This window comes from Megascapheus bottae, chromosome 13 (assembly GCF_031878675.1).
Source record: "Megascapheus bottae isolate mThoBot1 chromosome 13, mThoBot2.hap1, whole genome shotgun sequence".
Taxonomy (NCBI): domain Eukaryota; kingdom Metazoa; phylum Chordata; class Mammalia; order Rodentia; family Geomyidae; genus Megascapheus; species Megascapheus bottae.
In genome coordinates this window covers 55,866,411-55,881,220 of record NC_143521.1, presented here as the reverse complement: position 1 = coordinate 55,881,220, position 14,810 = coordinate 55,866,411, and positions in this window count along the sequence as shown.

Sequence of the window (14,810 nt, the reverse complement as noted above, 5' to 3'; positions counted from 1 at the left end):
CTTGACTTAAACATGACTCACTAGCCTAAACTTTTAAACAATGTGTTTCCTTAAAATGTCATTATTGATTATCACTAGCGTAGTAACTATATATTTCTTTAAATTAATCTCTTAGCAGCCTAAAGAACATGAAGATGGATGAAGCAAGAACACCCATGGTTAGCCATAAAAATCTAAACGAGGCAAAGTGAAAGGAACTCCTGATTTATTCATGTTCATGGGATTGATCCTCTGTCCTCATTGTAGATATTGTTTAAGTTTCCAGTGCAGGGAAGTCATCACTAGAACAGACGTGGGGGGATGGTGCCTTCTGTTGATTACGGAGTCCTCCATTCACACGACAGGTCTGTCTTCTGGTCTGGAAAGAAGGGTTGTTTGGAGACTTCATCAAGGCAATCTCTAGGAAAGATGTGGAATGCCATCTGGTACTAGTATTTATTAACCAGGCCTTGAATCACATAGTTCTTACAAATCTTCCCATCCCTTTGTAGTAGCAGCAGCAGTGGTCTCCCCATGCATGGACATACCTGGTCTGATTCCTTCTCAGTCTTACTCTGAAGACAGAGCAGTCCTGTCCTCCACTTAACAATGATTCGAGTATCACCTTTTCAAGCAGCTATTGTGTCTATCTATAACAACCTAGCCAAGCACCCTAGGGTGCCATTACCCTGCACTTCCCTTTCCTATCACTTTTGCCTCCCTCCCCTGATTTAATTTTCTCTATATCCTTATTTCTCATTGTAATGTATTACCTGTCATTGGTTTCCACAACAGATCAAAGATGAGGCAAGAATTCTGTTTCAGTCCCAATTATGTTTTGATATCTACTATAATCTCAAGCACATAGCAGCTATTCACTAAACAGTAAGTTGCTTTACATTTAATTGATAATTCCCATCTTCTCAAGCTTATACAAGAACATCCGACAATGCAGAGTCTCATCTCCTTCCAGACTATGCAATATTTTTGATACACTTAAACAGCATGAGAACCTCATTTTCCTAATCTTCTTCTGGAATTAGAGTCACACACTGATGTTTTATGTACCTAAACAAACATGACTATATGATCTGTCTAGTTTGGGGACATTGGCTACATTTTCTTTGTTTCTATTTAATTGAAACAAATTTAATGTGTGTGTGTGTGTGTGTGTGTGTGTGTGTGTGTGTGTGTGTGTTGGTGCTAAGGCTTAAACTCAGGCCTTGAGTTCTTGCTTGGTCTTTTCTATTCAAGGGTGGTACTCTACCAGTTGAGCCACATATCCATTGCTGACTTTTTTCTGGATAGTTGGAAATAAGCATCTCCTGCTTGAGTGTGTATGACCAGGCTGGCTTTGAATAATGATACTCAGATCTTAGTCTCTTGAGTAGCAAGGATCTCAGGTGTGAGTCACTAGAGCCCTGATGAAACAATTATTTTTAATTTGTAAAAAGTCATTTTATCTTACAACAGTGAGTTTCTTTCCATCCTTTATAAACTTCCCAGAAAATCCCAACTGCTCCTTTTCTTTCTCTTTTCTTCCCAGTCCACCTGCTACAAGAAATTTCCACTCGACTTTCTGCATCTTTATTTCTTTGAATGCCTAAGAAGGACAATACAGATGCTGCAGGAATAATGTGGGCATAAGCAACAATGATCATATAGTGCTTGGCATAAGACAAAATTCACCAAATAACTCCTGGCTGTCTCTCTTACCAAATGACAACCATTGCCCTTGGAATTATTTTTTCCATACTAAACTGCTCTAGAAACATTGCATTTCTCTCCTCAGCAAATGTTTTAACAGTAAAGACAGCAGCAACAAAGAGTCCCCTTTCCTCCACCCCTTTCCATGTCCAAGGTTACTTGGCCAGATTGCTTTCATTAGCTTCTCCATCAGACCTGGGGTCAATGTGTGTATTTTCCACCTGCTGCTGTCCCCCTCTCTGCAGGCTGCAAAAGACATGAGAGGGCCATAATTGGTCTGATTTTGCATTGCATCCAGGTACTCCATCAATATTGAGATACTCATAATTAAATGTTTTGCTATTGAGGCTTCAGTTTTCCAACAACGAAAGGATACAGGGCCCGGGCAAGATTACAGCAAATTATAGGAAGCATCTTTCTGGGTTGATTGCCTTTATATTTAATTGTATGCTAATTATTAGTTCAGCATGACAGTTACTCAAGAACGTAGCAAAGTAATGGGGGAGAGAGAGAAGACACCATATGAGTATATATCTGTCTCCCAGGCTGATTTACAAAATGAAAAGATACAAAAGCAAAGTGTAGATGAATGCTTTCAGGAGACACAGCTGACATAATTGTCTAGAAATGCAGATAAATGGAGCACCTTTATTTTATTTTTATCAGAACTAGGCTTCAACAGCAGGTCACCACCCAGTCAACACAGGAGGAGGGTCACTGGAGACAAGGCCAGCTGTCAGCCACCTTGTCACCAGTGCTGTCATTTAAGGCACTGAAGGTCCCCAGTCTTCTTCATCCACAGTAATGCTTTGTGCATTTCAAAATAACTAGAAGAGAGGATTGTCAGGATTCACAAACATAAAGGCATGGACAAATGTGGGAAGTGACAAATCTTCTGACCTAATATGACACATGTATGCTGATAATGGGGGGAATTAAAATGAAAGGAATCTTTAAAAAGGAGTCACATAAATCAGGAGCTACTTCTCCTAGCTAGTCTTAAAGTTGAGATCCTGCACACTACAGGTTGAAGTCAGTCTAGGCAGAAGACCCAGAAGACTCCCATCTCCAAAATACCCAGGCTGGAGTTGCGGCTCAGTGGTAGAACACCATTCAGACAAGCAAAACAAGTGAGCTTGGGCCCTGAGTTTAAATCTTGCTACTGGTAAACACGCAAAATTTCCAATCCACTGTATTCTAATCAAACTGAATGACCTGTACATATTTTCATGTGTTCATCTTAGGCCACCATTCACCCTCACTCAGAGTACATGAGACCATTCAGGACTCCATATTCTTGCCCAATCCTGGGATAGTGGTTTTCATGACAGTGACTTCTCATCTCTCTCTACATTTGGAATACCTCCTGCAGTATTAGTCCATCTATCACAAACAAAAAGAAGAGGAAAGCTGTTCTGAATCTGCAAGCATTTAGTCACCCTCCCCCCTTAAGTCCTCATGACATTGAACCATTTTCTCTCATAAGGATTTGAACTCATGAGGAGCACAGGCAGTGTGGCCGTGCTGCTCATGAGGACACAGCATATAGTAGGCACTCATAGGTGTTCAGCACAAGCCCTCTCGAGAACAGAGCCACAGATGCTATGTGGCACTGGAGGACAGTGGCTTGGCAATACTCTGCTAGTCTACTCCCACAATCGGATTCTATGCCACTGAAACTACCACAAAGAGTACACATGAAAATCCTCGAGACCTTCAATTCTCCACTGCTATGTCGGATTTCCCTGCCAGGTAGGATGCTCTTTAGAGATGGTCAACCCTTTTTCATCTTCAGTAGTCATTAGCCATCCATCTGATCACCTTTTCTTTGGACGCTTTCCATCCTTGGCCTTTTGGTCCTACCTAGTGTTCTTCCCAGAATCATCTTTCTCATCATCTTTGATAGTCATTGAAGGTCCCTCATTCAAGGGCTGGTTTTAGGTGGGTCCTCAGAAGTGGACTCTAAACTGAAAATTTATTTGTAAGTGATTTATTAAGAAAGCCTTTCTCTAGAAGCAGGGGACTGTAGAGAAGATAGGAAGCAGGAAAAGAAATGGATGGAAGTCAAAAGATCAGACCTCAGGACTGACTTCCATCTCTTCTCAGAAAGACACGTTAGCTGTAAATATACATATAAGTTATTTTGCCAAAGGAAGATATTTGGACCTATATAACCCCACCTGGCTTTGATAGAACTGAACAATGAATAGAGATGATATTTCAGTAGCCCATCAACCTGTTACATCTTGAATTTGAGGATTATGGGATTTCCTCCAAAGAAGGCAGTACTGTGGGCTGAGTGACTTCTACCTCATCCTGGGACACTGTTCACTTCAAATTACCACAGTAAAATGCTGCTAACCAATAGTCCAGCACGTGTGGGTTGCACTTAGGGCTTCCCATCTTGGAGAAGGATGTGTTTTCCTTTCCCTTTCTCAGCTTTGTCTAGGGACTCTGCATCTATCTTTAAGAGAGTCATCTCCATTCAAGGAAGTTGTTTTCCATCCAGAAATTCCATGCAGTTTACATAATGACTTTATCCCTATCCTCTGCAGGCTGGACTAAACATTAAATGTCAAATCCAGGTTTTGGAACACAGATCTGGGGACACAGCCATAAAAGCAGCTAGAGTGGAGCTGGTTGCAAAACAGGTCCCCAAGACTGGACAAAATGCTGTATATGGACTTTGGCCCAAAAGTTTTCCAATCTACCAATCAAAACAGTTCCTCTTTTCAATCCTCTGACCCTCTTCTCTCTGCTTCTCACAGAAAACTATACACTTCCTTGACTGACACAGAAATTGCATCTTTGGTTGCTCTCTTACTATACAAGCTCTGTCTCAGAGACTATCATATTTGTCTATTCATTTTTCTTTTAATTGATGCCATGTCTGACTCTTAATTCTCTGTTCCTGGATTTGGTGAAGTATTATTAGTGGTCACCCTCCTTTGATGGCCTCAGAAGGACTCTGGATGATTCCTTTTGCCTAGAAATCGGAGGAAGAGGGCTTATATTATATAACTTTCAAATGTCCTGTGCCTCAAAGTATGACAACTTTGAAGAACCCACCCAGCATTTGTCCCCGTAGGGCAGAGAAATCTTTACAGGTCTCCGTTTCTTGGTTCATCTCACAGTCATTGTAAAACCTCGCCACACTACCCAAGTACCTTTAACTTCATAGATCTGATGCATTCAAGACCTGCTTATTATCTTCTCCATTTTAAAGAAAATCCCAGTCAACACTCTCTCCTTTTCTCTTTGCCTCTGACTTTCTCCTCTAGAGCCTTGGCAAATAAACATGGAAATGAGATGTTTACAACTTCTGTCTCTGCCATGCCACCCATCCTTTTTGATTCTCCTCAAAATGTCATAACAAAATACCACAGACTGTGTGGCTTAAAGAGCAAAAATTAATTTTCTCATAGTCCAGAGGCTAGAAGCCCAAGATGAAAAGTCTTTCCAATTCTGTTTATAGACTGCAGATGGCCAGCTACTTGCAGTGCCCTTCTGTTACTTTTCTTTGTTGTTTATGCATACAGAAAAAAAATACCCTGTGGTGTCTCTTCAAATAAGAACTGTAATGGCATGAAGCCACTATTCAACCTCTTCCAACTTTATTTTCTCCATAATAGATCAGGGTTAGGGTTTTAAACATTTGAATTTAGAGGCATTCAGGATATAACCCATTTTTTTCTTTCTTTTTCTTTCTTTCTTTCTCTTTCTGTCTTTCTTTCTTTCTTTCTTTCTCTCTCTCTCTCATATCTAAAATATATCAACAGCTCAAAAAATTGAATCATTCCAAAACTAATCTCCAAAGTAACAACCATCCCATTAAAAGATGGGCTAAAGACTTACAGAGAGTTTTCTCTGAAGAAGAAATAAGAATGGCCTATAGACACATGAAGAAATGCTCAACATCTCTGGTCATAAAAGAAATGAAAATCAAAACAACTCTAAGATTCCACTTCACTCCAGTTAGAATGGCCAGGATCAGGAAAACTAATAACAACAGATGCTGGAGGGGATGTGGCCAGGAGGGATCACTACTACACTGTTGGTGGGAGTGCAAACTTGTTCAACCACTATGGAAAGCAGTATGGCAGTTCCTCAAAAGACTAAACATAGAGCTTCCCTATGACCCAGCAATTCCACTAGTTGGCGTTTACCCAATAGTTCAGAAACAAGAACATACCAAATCCACTAGCACAGTGTTGTTCATTGCAGCACTATTTACCATAGCAAAGATATGGAACCAACCTAGATGTCCCTCAGTTGATGAGTGAATCAACAAGATGGGGTATTTCTTCACAATGGAATTCTATGCTGCTGTCAGAAAGAACAACATCCTCCCATTTGTAAGGAAATGGAAAGACTTGGAAAAAAATCATATGAAGTGAAGTAAGCCAGACTCAAAGGAACCATGGTTCAATGGTTTCCCTCATTTGTAGAAACCTTGGGCTCTTCTAGCAGAGATTTACAATAGAGCAAAACCTTGATACATAAGGCCAGATAGTATGATACTGAATGAAAGGACCTCGAGGATATCTAAACAAAAACCATATAATGAGTGATTGTTGTCCTTAATGTACTATGTTATCTTTCATCTCTTTTGCTCTCCCTTGGTTATCTCATATTGTTACAGCATTTCACCTTGTAATCTAATATATTGTAAATATGCTTGATTGGTTATTTGAAATTGGATAGAGAAGGGGTGAAAACAACATGAGCAGCAGGGGTCAGGGAGAGGGAAATGGGGACCATGACATGAGAAAAAGTATCAATGTTTGTGAAGTAATGCACCTTCTATCTGGTGAATATAATGTAACCCTTCTATTAATTACAATAAAAACATATGGAAAAAAGCAGAATAACAAATTGGATCACCGAAAAAAAAAATTTCCACTCCAGCTATAGCATTCTCCCCACAAATTTGCAAACCTGACCATTGGACTTTTCATAGTTTGGGTTGAGTTCTCTCAGAAGCTCAGCATGAGGAAAAGATGTGAGTTCAAATAGTTTCTTTGGAAGATAAGCCAGGAAGCACAGGAGCAAACTGATTAAGTATGAGCGAAGCAAGCCAGTGAGACCCATTCATGAGCAGCTGGTCTACCATGGCGCCTGGGCCTGCTCCCACAAGGGATCTCATAGAGGCTGCAGCAAACTTTCCCAGAGGCTCTGTGTCTGTAGAGCAAGGTCGGGGTAATTTATTCAAGATTTCCTTCCAGAACTGCTAACTCCTTAGCTTCTCTACCTTTGCTGGGTGCAGAGTGGACACTATCACTAGGACAAGGGTAGTCATGGAAACAGAGTGGTAGGTATTGGCATTTGGGCGCAATGGCATGCCAGGAGGACACTCATGGTGATGACGGAGGGACAAGGAGAGCACAGGGGGACTCCAGGGAGTGAAGGCACTCTGTGTGCTAGGAAGACGATGCAGGGCTGAACACATTTGCCTCAATCTATGAACGTACCCCGCTGAGCGTGAACCTGAATGCAAACTGACTTTGGGTGGTAATGGTAATGGTGTCTCAACAGGGCATTTACCACCTCTGAGAAACATGCAAATATTGCAGAGGGGATTTGTGATGAGGGACGTTTTACTCATACGGGGGTAAGAAGCAGAAGAGATTCTGTCATTCTCTGAAAAATTGCCATGACCCTAAAGTTCCTATAAAAGTAAAGTATATTAATATATAAAAACAAGGATGTAGTAAGGCCCCAATGGCTTGGGCAACTAAGTCTCTTCCAATCAGAGTTCCCTCACATGTCGAGCACAGGAAGAGAAACTTCAGATGTCAGCCTTGTGTATAGCCTTCTTTTCTCACCTAAGCATGAGGTTTAGCCAAGAAGGATCTACAAATGAAATGTGTAATTAACTCAGAAAAATACACAAACGTCAGAGCCCAAGTTCACTGCAGGCAGAAATATGGTCATAGGATTATAGCATGCTTCTCCTACTTCTGTATCAGCAGAGTCCTTATGATGAAAGGATGAAATACACATTCAGTACCTATTATCATCTCTGAAGTCAAGCCACCATTTTTACATCACCACTTTGACATTAATTTAGATGATCATTTCTCTCCCAAGCTAGTAAATATCTTCTTTAAATAGGTTAGACTGCCCCCTGCCTCAGTACCTGTAGTTTATCTTCTACCTTGTCTCCACAGGATGTTTCTTTAAGGAATGACTGATCTCTGCATGTGGTATCACTGTATAACTGTGCCACATGGTGGAAGGCTAGTCACTTTTTTAAAAGGAAGGAAAGTCTGCCATTTGCCAGTACAGTGGTAGACTTGTAGGGTATTATGACAAATGAAATAAGCCAGACAAGAAAATACGTGTATTTGGTTCATATTACATGTATGTGAAATCTAAGAAAAAAAATCTCATCAAAATAGAGGATATAGTAGTGGTTGTCAGGGTCTGATAGCTCCTAATGTTCTAATAGTCCTAATATTCCTAATATTCTAATGTTCCTAATATTCTGAACATAATTTAAAGCAAAAACTAAGCAACAATGACTAAGTAGATAAATACAATCTGCTAACTGATCTTGTAAACCACTTTATAAAAGACACACACACACACACACACACACACACACACACACACACACGTAAGAATGCATGGTATATAAGTAACTGATATTTGATAAGCCTCCAATAAAATGTCATTTTTCTCACCTTCATATTTCTCCCAATTAATTCTACCCTCTGGCAAACTGGCTTCAGGCTGAAGTTTGTTCCAGAGTTATAAAAAATGGACTTACTGCCTTCATGACACATTTTCTCAGCTTAGAGAAGAAAGGGCAGGACATAGGTGTCCACTGATTAACAAGGTCACTGGAAGCTTTGCAGTCACCTATGTCTTCTTTCAATAAAGGCAACTGAATGGAGTGCAGAGAGAAAATGCTCTTGAGACCTGGCATTTTGATCTAGGAGAAAGGTAACTTGGATTGCAAATACTAAGCATTTATCACATATACTTTTCTGTTCTCACTTGCTTTTCAGTGTGTGTTGTTCATTATTTTGCCCACTGATCTAGTTGGGACATGGTGAATAAGTGAGAAATGGAGTCACTGTTCTGTGATTTGCAATTCATTTCCCGTCTGGTGGGGAATGCGTTGCTTGTTGATAGGACAGAAGAGGACAGATGTCCCAGCAGCCAGGTCCCTAATCGAGTATCTCCCAGGGCCCCAGGAGCCTGTGAAATCTTGCTGGTCTCAGGAGGAGATGGACACTATCAGCATATCTCTAGTGGGAGTATCTAAAGGTGTGGATTCTAGTCCGATGAAAGGAGCAAAATTAGAACACTTGACAGGTAATGGGACACTCTCATCCGCCAAGGTGAACAGATGGCCTCCTTCAGAGGACATGGTACAATTGTCACAAAGAACAGGGGATCAGATTGTGTGAAAGGGAGGCAGTTTTCCAGTCTTGTACCCTGGGAGAACAGGATGGGCTGTGTTTGAGATGAGAGGAAGGGAGGGGAAATCTGAGAATGAAAGATTGTTTGCAGAAATGGATAGCTGGGGAGATAGCTCTCTCTTTGGTCTAGGATTTCTAAGAAGTGGTGTCATTGTGTATTCATTGCTGAAATAAAAAGCACTGTCACACCTGGCAAGAAATACAGGGATTTGGGGATTTAAAGAAAGAGCATCAGAATAATGTGCGTTTTGTTCCAAACATGAACTATACCAACTCTTTCTGAGTATTGACACATACATTGATATATAGGGTTTTCTTCTATCAAATGACTAAAAATGTAATTAATCCTACATTTTAGCTTTATCCTCCCCAGGGTGAGGCCTTATTTCAACACATTGCCTTATGCATATGTCAAGTTTTTCTGGAAAAAAAAAAGAAGTATTGAATGGATAATCCATCTGACCTTGGATTAAGCAGTGCTGCAAGGACCTGACATTCCCATTTGGGAGGATTTCAATCTCAGAATGGGGTCAGTGTGGCCTCTTCAGCCTTCATGGGGGCTTCCTGGTGGAAAAGAAACATGGCTATTTCTTAAGGACAAATCACATGTGCAAACTCCCCAGGGAGGATCAGTTGTGGCTCATCCAAGAAAGCGTGTGTGTGTGTGTGTGTGTGTGTGTGTGTGTGTATTTCACTTGTTTTGTTTAAGAATTTTTTGATTGAAAATAGATATATGGATTTATGAATTTATGAGGTACAACATGAAGTAGATAGATAAGTACATAGGTAGATAGTATAGCCGAATTAAACCCAGTTAATTTACATAACAAATACCTCACTTACCTAAAATGATAACAATCCTCCCTGTTTATTGGTATAGTCCTATGGTCCTGTGAGGATTTTTCTCCCAAGCTAACATCACAGTCTTGTCTCTCTTTCCTTTCCTCGAGAAAGATAATGGTGCATGGGCCAGGGCCATCGAAATACCTGACTGGGTAATTTGGGAGGATTTCATGCCTTGCCGACCTGCTTTCTCCACAGGAGACAGCTGGACATGATAAACCTTTTATTCCTTTTTCTTGGGGTTTCCTTCCTGCCTGGTACACCTCCTGCCATGCATTTTGCTGTCTGGATGTGCAAACATGCTGCTGAATCACATTGCCCAATGCAAAGACCATCCTCAGTCCATCTTTTATCCCCAATTGTTGTGAAGGCAACAATTGTATTTCCTTTATTTTCAAGTTGTGATTTCTCAAATTGTCAAAACTCAGAAACAGAAGATATTGTTTATTGGGTGCTCTTCCAAAGGACAATCAATTATAACCTAGATTTAAATGCATCTTCTAAAGAGAAATTATGCTGAATGGAGAGGTTCATGCTTATAATCCCAGCTATCTATGAGGCAGAGATTTCATAAATTGTTCTGAGCCCACCCTGACCAAAAGTTAGCAGGACAACAAAATAGTGGAGCATGGTTAAACAACCCAAGCAGTAGGAGATTCAGGCAGGTCCAGGCCAGAGGGAAAGGGAGGGAGAGGGAAAGGGAGACAGAAAGGGAGAGAGAGTGGGGAGAGGAGGGGGAGAGGGAGGGGAAGAGGAAGAGGGGAAAGGACTTAATATGAAAAAATAAAGCAAAATAGTTTGGGGGTGTGTGGCTCAAATGGTAGAGATGTCTGATCCCAGTTACCAATGAAAAGTAAGGCTGCTTCAGGTCAATGGGATCCACAAGAGCTGGGGGCTCTCCGTTCAACTTCTACCTTCAGAGTAAACATCTGTAGAAAGCTACAGCCAAGATAACCAAACAAGTAAACAAATAAATGATAAATAAATTAGCGGGACCACTGAGTACTCAGGACCAATGAAGACTTGAATCACTGAAGATTAGCATCAGACACCTACTGAAGGAATGGCTGAATATAAAGGGAACATGGAAAGAGTAATAGAAGATGAGTTATAAATATTCATGGGCTTTAGAAGCTCAGTGTGTCTTATTTCTTGCTTCAGTCAAATATCTGATATATACATGTATATACATATATATGTATATATATAGCTGTAGACATATCCAGACATACTTATTTGTACCTAGGTGCATCTGTCCACACAACGGCTTTAATTTTCTTTCCTCCCCTCTTTAGCCTTATTCAACTCTTACAATGCTATTACATGTTAAGGTGAACCTTTATTTGCTTAACCAATTCAATTATAGGATAACACAATTGACCCTTTAGGAAACAAAAGGTTCAAATTAGAGTATGATTGAATTCTCAAAAATAATCATTAACATAAGTGGAACAGAGGGATTGCCTTTCAGAGATGGTTTTAATCATTGTGAGCATTTTTCTGCCCTCCAGTTTGGGGAAGAAGGTTAGAACGTCTTTATTTGTGCAGAAAAAAGTTAGCATCTTAATTTTTTAGTAGAATCTCAGCATTGTTCTGTTGAACTGGAGTTTAAACGTGTGTGTATATATGTACATATATATGTATATGAGAGAGAGAGAGAACGTGTGTATACACTTTGATATTGATCAGGCAAAGGGATAGAATGCATTCATGATTTAGCTGTTTTATCTTTCTTTTAAAACATTTTATTTGCCAGGTGCCATGGCTCCTGCCTGTAATCTTAGCTACTCAGGAGGCTGAGATCTAAGGATCACAGTTCAAAGCCAGCCTGGGCACTAAAGACCATGAGACAAGGGCCGGGAGTTTGGCCTAGTGGTTAAAGTGCTTGCCTAGCATGCATGACGACCCGGGTTCGATTCCTTGGTACCACATACATAGAAAAAAGCCAGAAGTGGTGCTGAGGCTCAAGTGGTAGAGCTCTAGCCTTGACAAAGTCCAAGGACAGTGCTCAGGCCCTGAGCTCAAGCCCAGGACTGGCAAAAAAAAAAAAAAAAAAAGACCATGAGACTCTTAACTACAATTAACCACTAGAAAAACAGAAGTGGCACTATAGCTTAAGAGTTAGGGTAATAGCCTTGAGCTGAAGAGCTCAGGGACAGCCCCCAGGCCCAGAGTTCAAGTCCAACAACTGGCCAAAAGAAACAAACAAAAAACCATTTTATTTTAAAGGTGGCATGAAGAGGGGTTACAGTTACATAAGTCAGGTATTGAGTACATTTCTTTTTAAACAATGTCCCCCCTCTTCCTCATTTTCTCCCATCCCTACCCATAAGCTGTATGTTCAGAACTGATACTCACTAGACACTGTTGGAAATGAACTATATAACTTTCAATAGCAAACCTATCCCTGTTTGTTCTGGTTTGTGACATGGGCACTGGGACTCCACAAAGCCACCCTTATGTTTTGCTTCATTGACTTGAGCTGTGTTATCAGAGGCATTCAGGGAGAAGGAAAAATGGAAGATTTGGGGGTAAAGGGTCTGCTTCATTCTGTGGGCTTTCTGTGTTCCACCTGACATAACTTCTCTCCGGGATGAAGAATTTGTTCCACCATTTCCCTTGGGATTTGCCATTATCTTGGATTGTCATTATTCCAACAAGCCCAGAGATCTTACACACTTAGGCCCGAATCCATGAGCAGGGCCTTCAGTGTGCTGCAGACTCCACCCCCACTGAGCTTCCTTCCCAAGGGACCTGCGGCTTTCTGGGCTACACTACCCATACTATGAGATTCTAGTCTCAATGATTCCCACCTCCCCACTTCATTCTCTCTTTTTCTGCCCTGTATTTGTGAAAGGGCAAGTTGGTAATTCATTGTTATATGTCTTCCATGTCTGGCCTGAAACTTGACTAACACTCACAGTTGTTATTATCATAATTCTCTAGGAAAGAAGTCTACACTCTTGTAGTCACAGAGAGTAAAAGCAACAGGGTCTCCATGTCTTCTCTCCTCTCAAATGTCTGCCACATTTTCTCATTATTTTATGGAATGCACTTTCTGTTTCTTCAGCTTTCACCTCTTCTCCTTCTATGACCATCATTTGAAAATTTGGTTTTATTTCCTGGTGTCACAGAGGTCTTACATGTTTCTTGGGCTTTCCCGTCCCCTGTATTTTCACATGAATGTTCTAAGACCTTCTCTGCAGACCTTGATATCCTATCAACAATTCAATCCAGCCTATGAACTTGACTTTGGACTGTATTTTTTTACTTGATTTTGTTTCTGAGCTTTTCATTCCCACAAATGAAATATGTTTTGTTTTTTGTTTAGAATTGTATACTTTCCTTAAATTCTCCTTTCATACCCTACATTGTCTTTCTCATTTCAACTGCTTATTTATATTTTCTCTGAATTTATTCCAGGGTTTGTTTTATCCTATTTAATTTCATTGATTGTTAATACCATCATTCTTTTATTCTTTTCTTTTGGATTTCATTGACTTCATTTTTTAAAATGCTGTGAAATTTAATAGTCACTTAATCAAATACTTATTACCCTATATCTTTTTATTATATTTTATTGTCAGGGTAATATGTACAGGGATTACAGTTACATTTGTCAGGAAGTGGGTACATTACCTCTCGAATCACTTCATTTTTTATTAGATTCCATTCTTAAGGAATTGCTGTCATTTGTCGGGGTCATATTGACTCTTAGGAATCTTCGCTTGTTTTTCCTGTTTCTTGTGTATGTCGACATTGAGATTAGTGCATCTAAGGCCAAATCATTGAGTAACAGTTTTCATCAATTGTAACTTCACGTTCAAGGTTTTTCAGTGTTCAGGCAAGACTGTGTCATTAAGGTTCAACATTATATTACAGGGTTGAGGTTTTTATTCTTTGTTTGTTTTTTGTTTTTGAGTTTTGTGGTTGTTTTTTTTTCTCTGAAGCAAGTGTACTGTGTGTATAGCTTGGTAACTAAGAATTTGTTCACTTGTTCAGAGACTGGGCCTTATCCTCAGCACCATTCAGTCAGGGAAAAGTCAACTCTGGTTTCCGCTAGTTCTTAATGTACAGGATGGTGTGATATGTGCTTTGAGATGGAGCTGATGAGGATCCGTTGTCTACTTCTGTGATACGTTCACTTCAGAAGCTTCTCTACTTTGTGCACTTAAAACTAGCACTGGCCCGAGTGAGCTTCACAGCCTATGGGCCATATAAGTCCCCAGGAACAGGAAGAGTTCAAGTCTTGAGATGTCCCTTGAATGCATCAGATCAGGGGTGTGTGGAGAGGGAGAGAGAGCCCATGTCCTGCATGGGTGCTTTAAATTGGAGGGATTTTTGTGCTCTGCTGACTGTTCTCAGTGTTTTCAACCCCTGATGAGAAGTCTGACACCCTCTCAGCTGGAAGGAACTAAGGAAAACTTGTGGTTTCCAGGCGCAGGGTTTGGAGTTCTCAGTCATGCAGCAAACACTCTCAGTGTTCGCATTTGTGCAGTACTGTCCCAGTCACAGGCTTTGTGCTCTGTTTCCCTCATTATTCTCAGGCAGTGAGACCTGCTCCTCACCAGAAAGGGCACCCCACTAGCTACCATTGCTTAAACTTGTCAGTGAGTCAACATCTTACTGATTCCCTCTCTCCTCAATTGCCCCTCATGGTTATCTCCCACTTGGACCTTGTGGTAGAGTGACCCAAGACTCACTGAGCAATGATTACTCCTTGTTTTTATTTCCCCAGAGTAGCTAAGGCTCAAATAATATTCTTCCCCTTATCAAGATGGTATCTTGCTACAGATCCTTGAGATCTGGGGAATAAAATTTGTCTGGATGTAGATAACTGTTTCTACAATT